The sequence below is a fragment of the Octopus sinensis genome, linkage group LG6 (genome assembly GCF_006345805.1).
Source record: "Octopus sinensis linkage group LG6, ASM634580v1, whole genome shotgun sequence".
In the NCBI taxonomy this organism is placed as follows: domain Eukaryota; kingdom Metazoa; phylum Mollusca; class Cephalopoda; order Octopoda; family Octopodidae; genus Octopus; species Octopus sinensis.
In genome coordinates, this window is record NC_043002.1 from 93,988,498 (window position 1) to 94,006,841 (window position 18,344).

At 35.7% G+C, this 18,344-nt stretch overlaps 1 protein-coding gene across 1 annotated transcript in view; it reads left to right on the top strand.

Annotated features, from left to right (window-relative positions):
- Positions 1 to 718: 718 nt before the first annotated feature.
- Positions 719 to 18,344, top strand: part of LOC115212879 (NADPH--cytochrome P450 reductase) — a 70,102-nt gene continuing 52,476 nt past the window's right edge. The window contains exon 1 of the mRNA XM_029781670.2: positions 719 to 1,153. The gene's annotated coding sequence lies outside the window, so the exon portion shown is untranslated. The remainder of the gene's footprint in view (positions 1,154 to 18,344) is intronic.

The following is an 18,344-nucleotide window of genomic DNA, read 5'->3' on the forward strand; positions in this document are numbered from 1 at the left end:
CCGGAACCATATGGTTGGGAAGCAAGCTTCCTATCACACAGCCTATGTCAGTATTATTTTCATTTTTATTCTTTTCTTTTACTTGTTTCAGTCATTTGACTGTGGCCATGTTGAGTAAATCGACCCCACTGCTTATTCTTTTGTAAGCCTAGCACTTATTCTATCGTTATCTTTTGCTGAACTGCTAAGTTATGGGGATGTAAACACACCAACATCGGTTCTCAAACGATGGTGAGGGGACAAACACAAACACACCAACATACATACATATATATATATATACATATAATTATATAATATATATATATATATATATATATATACATATAATATATAATATATATATATATATATATATATTATATATATATATATAATATATATATATATATGCGACGGGCTTCTTTCAGTTTCCGTTTACCAAATCCACTCACAAGGCTTTGGTCGGCCCGAGGCTATAGTAGAAAAACGCTTGCCCAAGGTGTCACGCAGTGGGACTGAACCCGGAACTATGTGATTGGTAAGCATGTTAATTCCCACTTAGCCACTCCGTTATTTGGACAATTTATTCACTGCACCTTGTACATACACACGCACACATGAAGCTATTGATATATTTGACATGAGATCATTCAGTTAGTCATTCTATTATCAATACAATACCACATGATTTTTTAGCTTTAAGTGCTTTTACCCCAGTCATTAAAAAAAGTTAAATATTTCACAGTGTAACGGCAAAATTTCACCCCATTTCTATTAAACTGATTATATTATACTATCACACTAAATAAATTTACTAATAGTAGTGATAGTAGTAGTAGTATCAATTATAATAATCTTGAGCAGATTCGTCAACAGTTCAATTTAGTTCATAGTAGCGGCTGTCGTTGTAGCAGTGGAGGGGTTGAATAAAAACTTCGACTTCAGCCGAGGCCATCATTACTCCCATCCTGTTTCTTGTTTCAGCAATCGCTTCCATACATTTATAGTTAGTCTAGTTTTGTACAAGCGTCACGCATACTCGTATCTTGTTTAGTAAATAGTGTATTGATGTCTAAAACACCTTATATTTTTTCTTCTGGTTACTTACTTAAATTATTTTACGTCTCTTTGCCTTGTTTCGCCTCCGAACCAAGAATATTACCAGCACAAAGTGAGTATTTATTGATATCGGTTCTTTCCTTCGCGTCGTCGTATTTACCATTTTATTATTAATTTTTTTTTGTGAATATCTCATATGTTAATCTCTCTTTCTCGTAATTACATAAGTAATTTAATTTTGTTAGTGTATTTCTAACTAAAGTACCTTAACTTATAATTCCATATTTTCAATACAGAGACAAAAGTATGTGTATGAAGCTATTTTAAATATAATTATATCGTGGTGTTGTTTTCTACAAGTTCACTGTTTGTATATCTTCGCACACGTATATAGTGTTTAAATTTTCTCTTGTATTTTTATTTGTATTTTGATGTGGAAAGCAATTTTTGCCGTCTTTAAATGAATGAACGAAAACCGCCTTGAAATACACGTGTACGTACATGCGCTAATACTTTATTCGTTCGATCGCTTCTACTCAACGATAAATGTTTACTAAATATTTTAGTCCGTTGTTCGGATGTGGTCGCAGAGTAAGCAAAGATAGTTGTGTGGACGGAGCGGAATGTCGTCCTACATATCAACCTCTCGGGCCTATGGTTAGAGGTGAAGGCGGATACCTCGTTTTATGCGAGTTGTCCTGTCCTGTAAAAACAATTAAGTAGCCACTTGTTTCATGGAACGTTTTGGATGGCATGCTTGTATTAATAATTAGATTAGAATGAGTTTATTTTGCGATGTGAGTTTACGATGATTTGGCTATAAAAGTATGTCAGATTGAAGCATCTAATTGTAGTATTTCGCAGTAGATTGTTATGGGACAGAGCCCAAAAATAACATGTCGGCGATTTGAAGGAGGATGAAAATCGCTGATGCATTGTTATTCTATTTTACTAGTTTCTAAACTGTTTAATATTCGCCTCTTACGGATCTTGTACCAAATAAAGAAATCTTTATAACACCCCCGTTTATAGTGGCCTGATCAAACTGTCATACTGATAATGTCATTTTTGTTTCTCATTCGAAACTCTGCTAAGCATCTCGAACCCGGTATTATATATATATATATATATATATATAATCTGTATGTATGTATGAACTTTCTGTGGACAAGGCTGCGTGGCGTTCGATTATATATATATATATATATATATATATATATATATATATAATTATTTAAACTGGGTGTCTGTGCATTCGTTAAACTTTTGACAAGCCCATGCATATGATTTCTATTCTTCGTTGATAGAAATTAACTTATTTCCGTTATCACACTTTGACTCTCCTAAAACTTACAGGACCTTCTTTTAGCTGGTACAAAAAAAAACAAATAAAATTCCTAGTCCCTCTCCCCGAAAAAATACAAAGAAAACATGATTATAACTAATAAATTATTCGTTTAATTTACGAATATTGTATTTCAGTTGATTTATGCTTCCTCTTCAATTATCTTTGTTCGTTTGAGCAGGAATTTTAAAACCTTCTTCTAATCTAAAATATATTTATTCTTTAACCATACCGTCTTTAGAAGGGTCTTTGGTTACTTGTTTTGAACAAGAGATTCAGAATCTGAAAAATAAATAAAAGAAATGAGGTTTAAAAGTGCACTTTAAACAAATATGACCAATTACTGTATGTAAATTATTAAATATATTAGAATATAGTTTTCTATCCTTGCTTTACTTCTTTAGTTGCTTTAATTTCGTTTAATTATCGTTTTTACGTTTGTTATTTTTCATGCGTGCATGGGTTGGACGAGACTTGTTGCTTATTATCCAAAGGCTAGGTGCTCTTGCTGATTCCAACACTACAACAATTTCATTCTAAATCTTTGTAACTCGAACAGCAGAGGCCTTGAACTTTTATTTTTGCTTACGTAGGACTAAACATCACCTCTGTTGAAGTGGTGTCAGCTGGAAGTGGTTCCACTCGCAAGTATTGATCAATCAAAAGCTATGATAGAAGACACTCTCCCAAAGTGCCATGCTATGTGATTGAACATGAATGCAAGTGATTTGAAGCAAACTTCGTCACAGCTATCTTATGCAAGACCAAATTAGTGTTGCCTAGCAGTAGATATTAAAACACACAGGCATTCATTTTTAATCAAAAGAAAAACTTTTTATCAACTAATGGTACAATTAACTCAAATTGCATAATATAAAAGAAATATTGTTTCTGTCTTTCTAAGTGTCAAAAATTATTTAACACGTTCACTACATGCATATTGCCATGCTTTTGCACAATATATAATATTGCCATTATTGTATAGTCAGGTTTTACCCATCATACTCTCCAGACTTGTCTCAATTCATCTGAAGCTGCTAGAAATGTGTTCTATAGAATGTGGTGTAGCAGGAATAGTTGCCAAAATACCAACCATTTTGTTGAAGACTGGCATTGCATAATGGTTTTAATTTTTGGCTCAAGGCCAGCAACTTTGGGGTGGGGGTGTGAGTTGATTACATTGACCTCAGTATTCAACTGGTACTTGTTTTATCGACCTTTAAAGGATGAAAAATAAAGTTGACCGTGGTAGAATTTGAACTCAGACTGTAACATAAATGAAAATTGTTCTTGTAAACAATTTCAACACCACTGTCTGAAGTTGCCTGAGAATCTGATGGATGTATGATAGTCTGTAACAAATCGTGTTTAGATTGCCTTTTCTGCCTTCAGATCTATATCAACACCATATGATGATGCAACAAGTTGATATTGCTCATCAGGTAATTAAGGATAATATAACAATGAGTACTGACTATGTTTTGGTTATTGCCATTAAAATGCAATTCCATTTCTTCAAAAATCTTATTCAGACGCAGGAGTGGCTGTGTGGTAAGTAGCTTGTTTACCAACCACATGGTTCTGGGTTCATTCCCACTGCATGGCACCTTGGGCAAGTGTCTTCTGCTATAGCCTTGGGCTGACCAAAGCCTTGTGAGTGGATTTGGTAGACGGAAACTGAAAGAAGCCCGTCGTATATATGTATATATATGTATATGTGTGTATATATTTGTGTGTCTGTGCTTGTCCCCCAACATCGCTTGACAACTGATACTGGTGTGTTTACCTCCCCAGAACTTAGCGGTTCAGTAAAAAAGACCGATAGAATAAGTACTAGGCTTACAAAGAATAAGTCCTGGGGTCGATTTGCTCGACTAAAGGCGGTGCTCCAGCATGGCCACAGTCAAATGACTGAAACAAGTAAAAGAGTCAGTGATGGCAGCCTTTGTTAGTTCGATACAGTGGAACTTCTTCCTTGGATCAGAATCATGTACTTGGAATGATGTCTGTGACAGTTTATTTTCACTTAACTTTTCAGTACATTTCCAATTATAAAAGTTTTCATGTCTAGTTAATAAGAGTTTTCTTTGTTGTAGTTGTTCATCTCGCTGTTGTAACATCCAGTCTTTCCCTACAGGTATTTGCTGTGGCTGTCTGTCTTTAACAATGTTATTTTAATTGCAAACAATGCAACTAAGAAGTCAAAATCTTGTAAGACATTCAATAATGTACAATTGTCTTTTTATGTCTTAGGTCTTGGTCATTTCAAGCAATGCTTTTATTATCTTTATATATAAAAGTGAAGTTGTGTGTCTGTCTCCTACGATTTAGATTCCTAACTACTCCCACATTTTGCGGTGCAGTTTAACCAAAACCGGGTATCTTATAGTCGTGATTCATATCAAGCCCTTCTGGGTATTAGCGCGCGTCTACGATGATGAGTCTACGATTTAAAAAGTAATTTACCATCATTTTTTTCCATTTTGCGGTGCAGTTTAACCAAAACCGGGTATCTTATAGTCGTGATTCATATCGAGCCCTTCTGGGTATTAGCGCGCGTCTACGATGAGTCTATGATTTTAAAAATAATTTACCATAATTTTTTTCCATTTTAATGCATTTTTCGCTATTATATAAGGGAAGTAACTCTCTAAAAATGTCTTCGATGAGTCAATGATTTAAAAAAAAAATTACCATAATTTTTTTTTCCATTTTTAATGCATTTTTTTGCTATTTTTTGGCTATAACTCTCTAAAAATGCTTATATAGTTATTTCCCTTACAAACCCGAGCAACGCCGGGCGATACTGCTAGTATGAGATAAACGCTTTTACTTTACCATATCTACAAGACCATCTTGTTACTTGAACTTTCACTGACCATGATTCTTTCAGAGCGCATGTTGTTTGGTACTGTACTCTAGAAAGTTGTAGAAGCTCTAAGTAGTTCCTAAAGGATTGCAGGAGTGGGGTGTATGTGTTCAACATCCTGCTTTTGTATCTTGGCTACCAAGATTTTGGAGGTTCCCGTAACAATGGACATAGAGAAGAAGTAGGGAAGACTCCTTTATTTTTGTTGCCAAACCACTCTGAACATTCCTCACATTTGCTGCTCCATCAAAGCATTCTCCATCAATTTTGTCAACCTTCATCTCCAACTTCCCAGGTACATTTTTGATTAGCTTATTGTGAGTACTTCATTCTGTAGAAGGTGTTGCATATCTTAAGACCAAAGATTTAATAGAAGTTCCAAAAAGTTAATAATGGAAGCTTTGTCTAAGTTACTGTATGACTTCACTGAAATATGTTTTGTTGAACAGTGAGCATAGGTGCAGGCATAGCTGTGTAGTTAAGAACCTTGCTTCCCAACCATATGGTCTTGTGTTCAATCTCACTGCACTGCACCTTGGGTAAGTATCTTCTATAGCCCCAGGCTGATCAAAGCCTTGTGAGTTCTGTGAAAGGTATGTCTGCTCATAGGGAGATATTATTTTGCTTGCTAATAGGTAAAGGCTAGTAACATGAAGGCATTTAGCTGTAGAAAATCTGCCTTAACAAACTGTGTTGGACCCTTGCAAGCATTGAAAAGTGGATGTTGACGTGATCAGTAGAATTTTGGTGATAATTTTAAAGTACTCTTGGTTTCACTCTACTTGCTGTTTTCATACAGTAATCAGTTTCTCTAACGTATATTTTATCTTTTTTTGTTCTCTGTACTTACTTTCATCATAGTTTATTAATGACATTTTTTACTTTCTTTACAAACTGTTTTGTCTTGTTTTAATAAACAAGTTTTACAAAGTGTAAATACTTTACGGCAGCAGCATAAAGCTGGATATTTATTTAGGTAAGCCAAGCATAATGTTTAAGTCATTAACTTTTGAATTCTCTCAAACTAAACTCCATATCAAATATCTTTTTATCCTGTATTAAAATTAGTTGATTTGGTCCAGTTCAGTGATAATTGTTTAATGGAGCTTATGAAGCTAGCGGAGAAATTAAGGTTGCATTCATTTAATTTCTTATTTTTGTTATTCAAAATCTTTTCTGATTCAGAAGACCCAGGTTCTGTAGAGATATGAAATTTTTATGTTACACTGATTGTCACTGGTAACAAAATTGTTCTTGGTGATAACTCAGAGATATCACTTTTATCAGTATCTTCTTCAATACCTTTGACTTCATATGGAGAATAGGGTGCCAACAAGAGTTCTCCATCTGTTGTAATGTTTGGGAAAGGATTGCAGTTGTCCCCAGGTGTAGCTGCCTGTCAGTACCATCTGTTGTAATCTTTGGAAATGGATTGCAGTTGTCCCCAGGTGTAGCTGCCTGTCAGTACCATCTGTTGTAATCTTTGGAAATGGATTGCAGTTGTCCCCAGGTGTAGCTACCTGTCAGTATTTTGTTTCAGCTTCCACTGAATTATTTCATATGCTGTTTCAGAGGACTACTTCTCATTACCAGGAACAGTTTATTACATTCTCTTGTTGGTATTTCAGTTGTAATATAGAAAATCGCTAGTACAGAGCTGTTAACCCTACTTCTACCCACCTTCCACCTTCCTTAACCCCTTACCCGGCAGAAACGAATATATGCGTTTTGACCAAAATCGTTTTTTTCCATCTCTGGCAAGTTAACTCATCAAAAGATAGACTCGCCAAAATCGACAGCAAACGAGTTTCTTCGTCTATTATAAACTCTTTTTTGACATATACGAGTATATTCACTCACTTTATACGTCTGGCAGTGACAATGAGTCCTTTTGATTTTTTTTCTTTGTATATAGATGAAAGAGTTATAGAGCATGTATTGACTGAAACTAATAAAAAATATGTCTGAAAAAATACATTTATTTTCAAAATAATTCTTGGGTAAGGGGTTAATTGCATTTGGAACTGACTGTAACTGAGTTTTTATCATTATCAGTTCCTTATTTATTTGAAAGGTTTGACTGTGTGTTTAAAAGCAAAAGGTACACAGTCACTGTTAGGAAAGGCAGTCTGACTGGTATAAGAAATCCTAGTGTGTTCTTTTTCAATCAGTGAATTTGCTTGCTGCATTCTGCACGTACACTGTGTTGACTATGATGAGACAAATTTAAGGTTATTTATTAAGAATTTTGATTAGTAGCTGGCAATTAATTTATCACTGATAATTTGTTAGCCTTTTTTGTTTTGTTAAATTTGATTTTTTTTTCTTACTTTGCCTAAATTTAGGAGGGCAGTTGTCTCTCTTACATGCCCAACTAGTTTATTGTGTGTGTGTGTGTACATCCCAAAACTGAAACATTGGAGCAAGACCTAAATCCTCTGACCTGTTGGATCCTGTCAAATACAGGGGTTTGATATAATTGAATGTTCCCTCTACTCCATATTTCTAACCTTGCCTATGTAAAATTTTGTTATTAGTGTGGTTGTTTGACAGAGTTGTTAGAACATTGGAAAAAGTGCTTTGTAGTTTTTGTTCTGTCTCTTTACATTCTGAGTTCAAATTTTGCTATTCATTGTTTCAGGGTCAATAAAATGAAATATTGATTCAAGTAACGCTCTCACTCAGATTCGAGGCTTGTGCTTTTAGCAGAAACTATCATTATTATTATGAAAGCAGTGACCTTGCAAAATCATAAGCGCATCTGACAGAATCCTAAGCAACATTTTATCTGTCTTTATGTTCTGAGTTCAAATTCTACTGAAACCGGCTCTGGCTCTGAGTACAAATGTCTTGTTTTCATAAGTTTTGAATAAAAATCTTCCACCAAACCTTAGTCACAATTTATGTTCCCAACACTAGCTGAATGATAAACTAAGTTATTTTACTAATTCTACTGAGGTTGACTTTAACTTTCACCATTTTGGGTTCAATAGAAGAAGTATCAATTTAGCACCAGGGTTGAAGTGATCGACTTAACCACTTTCCTGAAATTTCAGACCTTGTATTTGTAGCAGAAAGAATTGTTATTAGGGTGGCAAGTGAGCAGACTTTACTGTGCTGGGCAAAATGCTTAGTAGCATTTCTTCTGACTTTTTATCCTGCATTCAATTGCTGCCAAAGTCAACTTAGCCTTTCATCCTTTTGGGTTGATAAAATAAAGTTCCAGTCAAATGCTGTGTTCAATGCAACCGATTTCCCCTCCCCACAAAAAATTCCAGGCTTTGTCCTCATAGCTGGAAGGAATATTATTATTATTATTATTAAGGCAATGACTTGGCAGAATCATTAGCACATCAGATGAACTGTTTAGCAGCATTTCTTCTTGCTGTTTATGTTCTGAGTTCAAATGCTGCAGAGGCCGACTTTGCTTTTCACGCTTTCAGGGTTGATAAAATAAGTACCTATTGAGCACTGGGGTTGATGTAATCAAACTTACTCACTACTCCTAAAAGTGTTGGCCTTGTGCCAAAATCAGCAAAAAAAAAAAAGATATTGGTGAGCATGGCAGACTTGAAGAGTGAGAGGTGGGCATAGTGCATGAAAGAGAAAATGTGAGGAAGAGAAGAGATGTAGATTGGTTTGTTGGGGTAGGGAGCTAGCGGATAGCAATAATATAATGAGACAGGGCCAAGTGGACAGGATTGGGGAGTGGGAGGTAAGCATATTGCATGAAGTGGAAATGTGAGGAAGAGAAGAAATGTAGAGATGTAGTTTGGTTTGTTGGGGTAGGGTGTGTGAGATGTTTTCCTATGTGTGGATGGGACACACAGTGCTTCTAGAACTTTTATCTGTGATAAAATTTCTTTCAAAAGCCCTGCTCCTTTGTGTCCAGTGGACTGGTTTTTGATCAAGTCCAAGGCTACAGATTATGCGCTGCTCATTATGCTTTACTCGGTGTCATCTGAAAGTGGAATGAAATCAAATAGGTTCCAAAACTGTTATTAAAGCTTAGTCACATATTTAGCCATAGGTATTATTAATGCACTGTATTCAAGTAAATTGAATAAATGAGGACTTTTAAAGTTCAGTGAAATTGTTTCAAAATAGCTAAACTTAAATTTAAGGCACTGAAACAGTTACAAAATGTTCCCTCAAAACAGAGTCCTCCTCTTTCTTATGATCTTCATAATCACAAATTATTTAACTACGAGAATTAAAACTATGTATGTCTATGCATATCAGAATGGACAAAGAATGTAATCTAGTTTTTGTGTTCCTGGTCTGTGGTGCTATTCTGAATTTTTCTCAAAAAACTTGTCTCTCCTACCATTAATACATGGTAAATTAGCTTCTACTTGCTAGCATAGTTTTCAGGTATATTACTGTTAGAATATAGGCATAGACGTTGCTGTGTGGTAAGAATTTTGCTTCCTAACCAAATTGTTCCAGGTTCAGTCCCACTGCATGGCAGCTCGGTCAAGTGTCTTCAACTTTAGCTCCGAGCCAACCAAAGCCTCGTGAGTGGATTTGATTGACAGAACATCAAAGAATACTGTTGTATATTTATGTGTGCGCCTGTGTGCATGCGGTGTATTTGTGAATTTCTTTTATGTGTCTCTGTTTTGAATTATGCATATTTATTACCATGTCTCCTAGTTGAAGAATTGTTACATACTTGTGTTGTAAGAGGCGAATGTTATAACAAATACTGATTTTCCATTCTTTGTTGTTGTTACTGCATTCCATTTGTTGTGAATTTGTGTCATTTGATGGTGTGATAATGATACCTTTAGGTTAGTTACCTCAATAAATTTTGACTTGAATTCATTTAACCTATATTTTTGCAATATTTTTGTTAAAATGTTTAGTGAAATAATAAAGAAATCTCTTGTTGTAAATAATGGTGACAGATTGAGAGAAGAAAAAATTCAAACAATTTTGGTAATGATGATATTTTTTTCGTTATTGTGAAAAATTGTCAAGTATAGGCGCAGGAGTGGCTGTGTGGTAAGTAGCTTGCTAACCAACCACATGGTTGCGGGTTCAGTCCCACTGCGTGGCACCTTGGGCAAGTGTCTTCTGCTATAGCCCTGGGCCGACCAATGCCTTGTGAGTGGATTTGGTAGACGGAAACTGAAAGAAGCCTGTCGTATATATGTATATATATGTATATATATGTGTGTGTGTTTGTGTGTCTGTGTTTGTCCCCCTAGCATTGCTTAACAACTGATGCTGGTGTGTCTACGTCCCCGTCACTTAGTGGTTCGGCAAAAGAGACCGATAGAATAAGTACTGGGCTTACAAAGAATAAGTTCCGGGGTCGATTTGATCGACTAAAGGCGGTGCTCCAGCATGGCCGCAGTCAAATGACTGAAACAAGTAAAAGAGTAAAGAGTAAAGAGTATGTAGGTGGCTGTGTGGTAAGAAGTTTGTTTCCCAACCGCATGGTTCCAAGTTCACTCCCACTGTATGGCACCTTGGGCAAGTGGCTTCTACTATAGTGATTCAGGCCAACTAAAGCTTTGTTAGTGAATTTGGTTCATGAAAACTGAAAGAATCCTGTTGTATATACATGCATGCCTCTGTGTGTGTTTGAGTCTGAGGATGTCCCTCACCATTGCTTGACAACTGGTGTTGTGTTTGCATAAGAGACCAATAGAATAAGTACCAAGCTTAAACTAAAACATAAAAATAAGTACTTGGGTTGATCCATTCGAATAAGAATTTTTCAAGGTGGTGCCCCAGCATGGCTGCAGTCTAATGACTGAAGCAAGCAAAAGATGAAAGATACTTACTTATCCTTTTCTCTCTGTGACAGACAATGGTGATGATCTTGACAGTAAACTGTTGATTATTTTATTGTATCTAATTAATTGGTTGTTTCATAATGGATTTTGGGATTAATGAAAAAGAAAAAAGAAAATTAAGGGAAGAAGTCAAGGAAAAATGTCTCTGGAAAACTTTAATAAATTAATGATTTGATGGCTTCTCATTTTTTCGTTCATTGTTTAAAGATATTGAATAAAACCAATTTTTTTCTCTTGTGCAACATTACTATATAGATTGTATTTTTTTTGGCACAAGGTCATCAATTTTGAGGAGATGGAGTTAGTTAATTACACTGACCCCATTGCTCAACTGGTTTATTGTATCAATTTCTAGGCATTTGGACTCGGAACATAGAACTGGAAGAAATGCTTCTAAGCATTTTGTCTAGTGCATTAACAGACCTATGAGCTTGCGGTCATTGTGTACAAATCATGTATTGCCTGTTACTTGTTTGTCATTGGGCTGTGGCTATGCTGGGGCATTGCCTTGGAGGGTTTAGTCTAGGGGTTCTCAACTGGGGTCCGTATGGCCCCTGAGAGTCTACATAAGATTTTTTTTGGGGTGGGGTCCACACAATAAACAGTAAATTGGGGATCCACAATAGTATTTTAAGGGCCCTTGAAAAAATTTTGCTTCAGATGTATGTATTGCAAGAACAGCTATGTTTCTTTCTCTAACATTTTGCATTCTCTTTACTCTTTTACTTGTTTCAGTCATTTGACTGTGGCCATGCTGGAGCACCACCTTTAGTCGAGCAAATCGACCCCAGGACTTATTCTTTGTAAGCCTAGTACTTATTCTATCGTTATCTTTTGCTGAACTGCTAAGTTACAGGGTTGTAAACACACCAACATCGGTTGTCAAGCGATGTTGGGGGGGACAAACACAGACACACGAATATACACACACACACACACACACACACTCACACACACACACACACACATATATATATATATATATATATACATATATATGATGGGCTTCTTTCAGTTTCCGTCTACCAAATCCACTCACAAGGCTTTAGTCGGCCCAAAAACACTTGCCGAAGGTGCCATGCAGTGGGACTGAACCTGGAACCATGTGGTTGGTAAGCAAGCTACTTATCACACAGCCACTCCTATGCCTATAGTTAACCTACATAGTTAACCTACACAAGTTAATGAAAGAAGTTTCTATAAAACTAGTTTTTAAGCATTGAATGGCTATGGGAGTCAACTAGAGTAAAATAGTAATCAAAGGGGCCCATAAATAGAATATGGTTGAGAACTCCTGGTTTAGTCAAACAATTTTTTTAAAGCCTGGTATATATTCTATTGGTTTCTTTTAGATCTTAATGCTGTCATTGTGATGTGCCCTTTAAGCCAACAACAAAATGAGTGGTTAGTGGTAGAAAGGGCATCCATCCATCCAACAAATAAACCATTCCCCCATCTATGTACATTTGATAAAGTAGATAAATAAATGTAAAGCAGAGAAAAAAAATGAAATAACTGCATAAACTATAAAGGCAATAAATATACCTTTCTGGTATATTGGTTGAGATGCGATTTCTAGAATATCTGATATTTATCTGGATGAGATGAGGAAGTGAGAATGAAGTTAACTGCCCAGAGACAGTGAAAAACCATGAGTTCTGGGAGTAAAAAGTCTACAACCAGGTGGCTTTAGTCTTACAGTGCTTACTTGAATTTGTCTATAAAATGCACCATCATGATGTGCTTTTAATATAGACAAATATATGTTGCTAGGACAGATAAGAAATAAAGCAGACTGTTTTTGGCTATCTTTTCTAAATCAGAGGTATAGCGCACTATCCCTTCTCAGCAATTTTGTGATTCACTGTGCAAAGGGAGTAAATTATCCCCAGACTGGACCTGGCCAAAATGCTTACAATAGAGTGGACTCTACTAAAGACAGTTAAAGGCCAGGTGGTTGTCTTAAACCTGATGGTGGATTTAGATCCATATATATACAACTATTAATCTATGTATCTCTGTTTTAATTCTTTTTTGTTTGTTGTTATAGCTGAATGTTTAAATGGGCAGGACATTTTAGTTTTAACAATTGATTTCACTGTCGTTTGACCCATCTGCAGCTGACAACTCGACAATGAATTTAGAATGGAACCTGTTGTCAGCCAAGCAACTGAAACAAGAGTTAGGTACCTTGCACAAGTGTATATCAAAGGGGCTGTAGTAAAGTTAGAACATTTGGAACTTATTAGTTGCATAGGGCCTTAACATTCCAGCTACTGTGAGACATGATATCATTATCATTTAATGTCTATTTTCTATGCTGGCATTAGTTGGATGGTATGACAAGAGCTGATAAGGCCAAGGGCTGCACCAGGTTCCATAGTCTGTTTTAGCTTGGTTTCTACAGCTGAATGCTCTGATTAACACCAACCACTTTGCAGAGTGTACTGGGTCCTTTATATGAGTCACCATTATGAGTGCTTTTTAGAGCAAGAATAAATAAAATAGAGGAGAACATAGCAAGAAATAGGTCAAGATTTGCATTATTAAATGAAAATAAGATTCTCCAGTTCACTGCTTTATTTTATCAGATTTCTTCATATTATAATTATATATTGTTTTGTAAATTACAAGAATCCATAGGATTGGTACTCTATCTTTTAGTTTGTATAGTGTTGAGGAGAGGTGGCGGTTCCAGTGGGGAGTAGTTAATTGCATCAACACTTGTATATATTTTATCTATGTAGATGTTAAAATGTTTAGGAATGATACTAAAATATTTATTCTAACACAGTTTCTGTCAATGCACAACATTATATAGTGTGTTTCTCTTTGTACTAGTTGTTTGTGAGTAAACGCTTAGTATAAGGGAGTGTGGTGTTATCTAGTCTAATGTTTTCAGTGATGTTTTAACTTTTGCGTAATTTCTTAAAACCAATATTGAATAGCAGGAGAGCTATAAATACCCAATTGAATCTATCTTGCTTACAACAACCATTTATGCAGCTTAAAATGCTCTCAGAAGTTATCCATGTATCTTAATTTTTCCAACGGTGTGGAATTTAGCAAAAGGCCTCCTCTAGGTCAATGAATGTGAAGTTTTATTTTCACATTCTAGTCTTAGTAGAAATATGATATCTGTGTTTCCTTGTCCTAGTACAAACCACAAACTGAATCTTATCCTAGCTAACACTATCCTATACTAACTTGAGCAAATGAAGGAGCTGTTTCATGGCTCTATAATCTATTAGAAATAACCAAATCTTCTTTGTATTGAACTTACCCATCTTTAAAAGAGAATGGACACATTGGATTATGTAGTCCTAAATATATTGTTTGAGAAAGAGATGAAATTGTCACAGTTGGATTATCTTTGATCAACATCATCAGCAATTTCATACTAACTTTGATAAAACTCAACTATTTTTGAGACTTGAGCCATAAATGCAAGACCCATGTAATTACTCATCTTCTGTTTTTAATTAACTATGTAAGTCAGTAATTGCTTGATACTTGGAGCTCTCAAAAACCTTTTCTGTTTTCATGTTCTTCATTGGTTAACTAACCTCTGTAATTGATCCTCTGATGATTGCACATGGAATAAGACTTCTTTTATTCTTCTCAGTCTTAATTTAACAACCTCTCATAGTTCGCATTTTATATTTCTTTTTTAATGCTTCTCTATTATTGGTTTAAACCTGAGAAAAGGACTGACCATAACCATCACAGATTGACTGTTAATGTTACTGAGCGTAAGTGTTCAATGAGTTCAAATATCTGCCTTCCAATTCAGAATATTTTGTGTCTTATGACACAGAACATTATCCTCGATAGTTAATTAAGTTAAGCTGTTCATGGTGAACTCCCATAGACAGATTCTTGGTTTACTGGATTTCTGAGAATGACAAGGGACTCTCTGTAACTGGATACAGAATAAATACCTCCAGTGTCTTGGCTCACAAAGCATCAGTTTTTCGTTATCCTTCATGATATACATTGGTAAAAGATAGATATACATATGTTCAGATGCATGTGTATACACACACACTGGACTTCTGCAGTTTCAATCTTCCAATTTCCATTTAGTGAGATCAAATCTAGGATCATATGGCTGCAAAGTTACTTCTTAATCACACAACAGTGACAGATAGAATATTCATATTGAAGACAATACCTTTATTTGGCTAACAGCTCTTCATTAACAACAACTCATTTCCAAATTCCTTAGATTCTTTAAGAATATTAACAGCCATCATATGCACCTGTATTCTCAATGTTAGAACCTTCCTTTCACTTTATGTATCACCTTATGGTAAATTCTGAGTATTGCCTTAACATCCTGTAATATGTTAGGTGCATTGGATGAAGTTTTCAAGTCATTCACAGTTGTTTTGTACAAGATAACCAGCTATATGGAGATGCCATTACGAAGATTGATAAGTATTTAAGCATCATCTTCTTTTAGATTTTTTACTGAGGGGTGGGGGAGTACTTTTGTCTTTGCAGTATTAGGTTGACAAACTAAGGTGGCAAGCTGGCAGAATCATTAGCATGCTGGGCAAAATGTTTAGTGGTATTTTTCCTATCACTACATTCTTAGTTCAAATTCTGCTGATGTTGATTTTGTCCCTTGTCCTTTTGGGGTTGATAAATTAAGTACCAGTGAAACACTGGGGTTGATGTAATTGACTAATCTCCTCCCAAATTTCAGACCTTGTGCCTTTAGTAGAAAGGATTATTAAGTTAACAAATGATCCCTGCTCCTATTACTTCCTTGACAAACTCTGTGTATTGTGTCATGGGATTTTTGTATGAGATTACAAAATTGGTTGTTGCTTGCCTTCCTTGTGGCTTTGTTAAAAGACAGCATCTTGTTGGTTGTAGTAAATTCCAAGGGAGAGAGAATTGACCCTCTGAAAGAATGACAGGCAGAGATTATCTTGGAAAGATTTGAACTGAGAACAGGTGGCAAAAAACTTATCAGAAGATGCAAACACTGCATTTTGGATGACATGTAATTAGCTGCAAAGTAGGATTCCATTTAGGCAAACCAAATGGAAATGCCTCCGGTGAAAATAGGCACAGGTAGTTGAGAAACAGCAGTTATGGAAGGTGAAGCCATTGTTACTTGCTGAGTGTGTGAGTCTGGTGAAAGAAATGTTATGATATTCTGTACTGTCACATGAGAAATGTCTTGCTTTTCTCCAATGCCAGGTTCACCACTTTAGTGAGTATATGAATGTTTTCATCGTTAGTTTGGCCATCTGCTGATTAGGTGTAGGCTGCATGTAAATGAAGAATAAACACTCGGTGAATATAATAATTTAAATTTTTGTTGGATATTCTTTGCATGATATTATGACATTCTGGCTTGTACAATTTAAACAAAAACAGAGCGAGTGAATATATTGTCGGATGGTACCTATTGTGAGAGTGGCATCATGACACCATGTGTAGGGTGCTGAAACAAAGAAAGAGAGCTAGCAGTCCTAGGTGTGAGCAGTGAGTGCTCAAGGGAAATGTGGAAGAGTCTGGTTGTGTTTTGTGCATGCATCATGGCTGCCCGCTTCGTCCTTTCCGGGCCATTTATGTTTGGCCCTGATATAATCCAAGCAGGCACGACGGGTAGACTACAATAGCATCACTCGTGTGTGTGTGTGTATCCAAGCATGAGATTTAGAGGTATGAGAAATAGTTCCTGTCTAACATCAAAATACTAAGCATTTATTAAATTAATTACATTGAATATCATGACAATATTTTAATATTTTTATAATGAATTGACATCATTTACTTTATATTTGGTAATTAATCTTTATAAGTTTAGTCTCAGTAAGTACTGCCTAACTTAATAGCATGCCACTGATACATACATGGTACCAAACTAGATTTGAACTTTGATCCTTTATTTCTAAACTATACCACTAACATGTGCATCAGTATCATAGTTGATAAAAATGTTATCTTTAATTTAGAAATAAAGGTTTCTAGTTCAAATTCAATTAATTAGTAATGATGATTGACGACCAAACTGATTTAAAAATAGTCATCATCTTCATTGTTCATTATTGTTTTACATCTGCTTTCCATGCTGGCTTGGGTTGGAAGGGTAATTGCTGTCTCTTAGGTTGGCGGACAAAAGGTTACTTGTAAGGTTCAATTTTGGGTTGGTTTCATCCTTAAGAAGGATGCCCTTCTTAACATCAACCACTTCACAGTGTTCACTGGATACATTTTTGCATGGACCCAGCTTTAGAGAGGATAGGGACAAGAAAGTGATGAATAATAAGAGGTGGGTAAATGGTGAGAGTGAACAATGGCTGCTGATACCAGGTGGCCAGTAGAGAGTATTGGCAGAATGTATGAGGTATGTGCATGTCTGACGATGTCCTTAAGAGGATGTGAGAGTTGAGGTCATAAAGGTGAGAGAGGAAATAGGTGAAATGTTGGAGTTAGGATAAGATAGATTCTGCGGCATCTCTAATTACACTGGAAGTAATGTATGGTTAATCAAATATTCGAAATATTGATTTCAAATTTTGGTACAAGCCCAGCAATTTTGGGGGTGAGAGATAGTTGATTACATCGGCCCCTGTGCTCAGTTGATACGTATTTTATATATCTCGAAAGGATGAAAGGCAAAGTTGACCTTGGCAGAACTTGAACTCAGAACATAAAGATGGACAAAATGGCACTAAGTGTTTTGTCTGACTTGCTAATGATGCTGCTAGTTCACTGCCTTATGAACATTGTAAATATTGATTTCAAATTTTGGTACAAGGCCAGCAATTTTGGTGGTGGAGATAAGTTGATTACATCAACCCCAGTGTTCAACTGGTACTTATTTTATTGATCCCAAAAGGATGAAAGGAAAAGTTGACCTTGTCTGAATTTGAATTCAGAATGTAAAGCTAAATGAAATGCTGGTAATCATTTTGCCTGGTGTGCTAACAATTCTGTCAGCTGTCTGTCTTCAAATGTTTTAAATATTAAAAAAAAAAAAAGAAAAAGACAAAAATGATAAATAAAGATGAGGGGGTGATGTGTGTACATCTTATCAAGTAGATGGTCTGGATAGGTGTGTGTATGATGGCTGAACAGTACTTTAATGTGTGATGTGCTTATGTTTTGTCTAGAGATAGCAGTTAAAAGTTGAAGTATCTTTTGCCTTTGAAAAGGAAACCCAGCCTTTGGAATGCAATTAGGAAGTGTTATAAGTTTCCATGGCAGTGTATTAGAGACTGAAAACTGAAGAGTTTATAGGGAGTGGTTGTATGTTCTC